The sequence below is a fragment of the Oncorhynchus gorbuscha genome, linkage group LG14 (genome assembly GCF_021184085.1).
Source record: "Oncorhynchus gorbuscha isolate QuinsamMale2020 ecotype Even-year linkage group LG14, OgorEven_v1.0, whole genome shotgun sequence".
Taxonomy (NCBI): domain Eukaryota; kingdom Metazoa; phylum Chordata; class Actinopteri; order Salmoniformes; family Salmonidae; genus Oncorhynchus; species Oncorhynchus gorbuscha.
Genome location: NC_060186.1, coordinates 30,370,846 through 30,374,090, shown reverse-complemented (window position 1 = coordinate 30,374,090; position 3,245 = coordinate 30,370,846).

Genomic DNA, 3,245 nt, shown 5'->3' with positions numbered 1-3,245 from the left:
GGCCTACTACCAAGGACTGCGGGACACCCCTCTCCTTCTCCGTGGCAGATGTGAGTAAGTCATTTAAACGTGTTATCCCTCGCAAGGCTACCGGCCCAGACGGCATCCCTAGCCGCATTCTCAGAGCATGCGCAGACCAGCTGGCTGGTGTGTTTACGGACATATTCAATCGCTCCCTATCTCAGTCTGCTGTCCATACATGCTTCAAGATGGCCACCATTGTTCCTGTACCCAAAAAGGCAAAGATAACTGAAGTAAATTACTCACTTGTCATCATGAAGTGCTTTGAGAGACTAGTCAAGGATCATATCACCTCCACTTTACCTGCCACCCTAGACCCACTTCAATTTGCATACCGCCCCAATAGGTCCACAGACAATGCAATTGCCATCACACTGACCTATCCCATCTGGCCTAAAGGGATACCAATGTAAGAATGCTGTTCATTGACTGTAGCTCAGCATTCAACACCATAGTACCCTCCAAGCTCACCATTAAGCTTGAGGCCCTGGGTCTCAACCACGCCCTGTGCACTTGGGTCCTGGACTTTGACGGCCACCCCTAGGTGTTGAAGGTAGGAAACATCTCAACTTCGCTGATCCTCAACACTGGGGCCCCACACGTTTGCATGCTCAGCCACTGCGCGGCCATATACGCCTCCAACTCCATCATCAAGTTTGCAGACGACACAGCAGTAGTGGGCTTGATTACCAACAACGAGAAAACCTACAGGGAAGAGGTGAGGGCACTCCGAGTGTGATGTCAGGAAAACAACCTCTACTCAATTGTAACAAAAGAAGATGATCGTGGACTTCAAGAAACAGCAGAGGGAGCACCCCCCTATCCATCGACGAGACCGCAGTGGAGGTGGAAAGCTTCAAGTTCCTTGGCGTACACATCACGGACAAACTGAAATGGTCCACCCATTCAGAGTGTGGTGAAGAAGGCGCAAGGAGGCTGAAGAAATTTGGCTTGTCACCCAAAACCCTCAGACTTTTACAGATGCACAATTGAGAACATCCTATCGGGCTGTATCACCGCCTGGTACGGCAACTGCACCACCCACAACTGCAAGGCTCTCCAGAGGGTGGTGCAGTCTGCCCAACGCATCACCCGGGGCAAACTACCTGCCCTCCAGGACACCTACACCACCCTAGCCACTGCCTGTTCATCCTGCTACCATCCAGAAGGCGAGGTCAGTACAGGTGCATATCAAAGCTGGGCCTGAGAGACTGAAAAACAGCTTCTATCTCAAGGCCATCAGACTGGTAAACAGCCATCACTGACACAAAGGTTGCTGCCTACATAGACTCAAAATCATTGGCCACTTCAATAAATTGATCACTAGTCACTTTAATAATGTTTACATATCTTGCATTTCTCATCTCATATGTGTATACTGTATTCTATACCATCTATTGCATCTTGCCTACGCCGCTCATCCATATATTTATATGTACATATTCTTATTCCAAATCCCTTTACTTAGATTTGTGTGTATTAGGCACGTGACCAATAAAAATCGATTTGATTTATTCATAGGTTGCACCGCTGTCAAGCTAACTCTGCTCACCTGGGGCACCGGGCCATGCAAAATTAATGTTCTTAAACTGCCCTCTGCCAGCAGCGCCATGGTGGTGCCCAAAAGTCGTGATAGAGGCAAACGACTTTTGTCTAAATGGTCTGGAAATATGACATTGCTATCTTTAGTAGGAAACAACTTTGCCATCAGCTAGCAAAGCTAGTCAAAAACATAGCTAGCAATGCTAACGGTCGCTAGCTAAAATGCGTGTTGGTCTCCCCCCAATCTTAACATTGAAGTAAATCAGGGAACATCAAAATTATGATTAAAGGTTAATTGAATATGCTCCATCAGTCAGTCGGACACGCTTCTCAGATAGGGTTTGCTTGGTCTTAAGAATAGCCATAGCTAGCTACAATAGTGATCCCCTCGAGAGTAGTTAATTTCAGTGCATCATTCAGATAAAGCTTGCTAACGAATTGGTTGTGCTAGAGAATATATAATCATGCTAGCTAATTGTTTCACCGTCCAAATATGAAATTACAAGACAAAAAGGACACTTACCTAAACTGTTCCTCTATGTCCTCTTAGTGGTGAAGGTAAGGTAGCTAGCTGATCTCTTTCCCAGAGACTTCTGCCCAAATGCAGTCCATGGGGGTCTAGAAGTAAATGTCTGACTTTGTTTTGGGTCACCACAAAACCCGTTCTGATACATTTAAGATGCATTAGTTAGTATCCATTAAATGTCCCATGTCCGTCCAGTTGATCAAGACGGAATAACGTTATGTCAAGGAGGTCCGATTGTTTTTTCTGTCTGCCTTAGAGAACTCAGATTTCTCTGCAATATAGGTAAACTACTGAGAACACCATCTACAGTATATTGCACAATGACACGAATATCTCCTAATGCCTCAAATTGTGGGGAAAATAAAACCGGCCATAATGTCAAGCTGTGCATGAGATGAAGTCAAGCCGGCCAAGTACCCTATGCTAACATTTCAGCATAATAAAGGCTCTCTCTCATAATAACATGCATTCGGCTTATTTCGTATTAACTTGATCTTTAATGTCTTAAAGTAATGTTCTGCCATAATATGGACTTGGTCTTTTACCAAATAGGGCTATCTTCTGTATACCACCCTTACCTTGTTACAACACAACCGATTGGCTCAAACGCATTAAGGAAAGAAATACCCCAAATTAACATAACAAGGCACACCTGTTAATTGAAATGCATTCCAGGTGACTACCTCATGAAGCTGGTTGAGAGAATGCCAAGAGTGTGCAAAGATGTCAACAAGGCAAAGGGTGGCTACTTTGAAGAATCTTAAATATAAAATATTTTTGATTGGTTTAACACTATTGGTTACGACATGATTACATGTGTTATTTCATAGTTTTGATGTCTTCACTATTATTCTACAATGTAGAATGTAAAAATAAAGAAAAACCCTTGAATGAGTAGGTGTTCTAAAACTTTTGACCGGTAATGTATGTAAAAAAGTGAACTAGGCCTTTATTACTTCTGTATGAGCAGAGAAAAATACTTGTCAGCACCCACTGTGTTTGATATGCTCCTTGTTCTCTTAAGTAAAGCATTCCTCGCTGAAGTCAAAAGCATTTTGTCTTGTCATCTAGCACAATAGAACGAGAAAGATTGAAAATGAACTAAACTGACACAGTATACTGTACACACTGTATCAAAAAGGGAAACAGATACTAC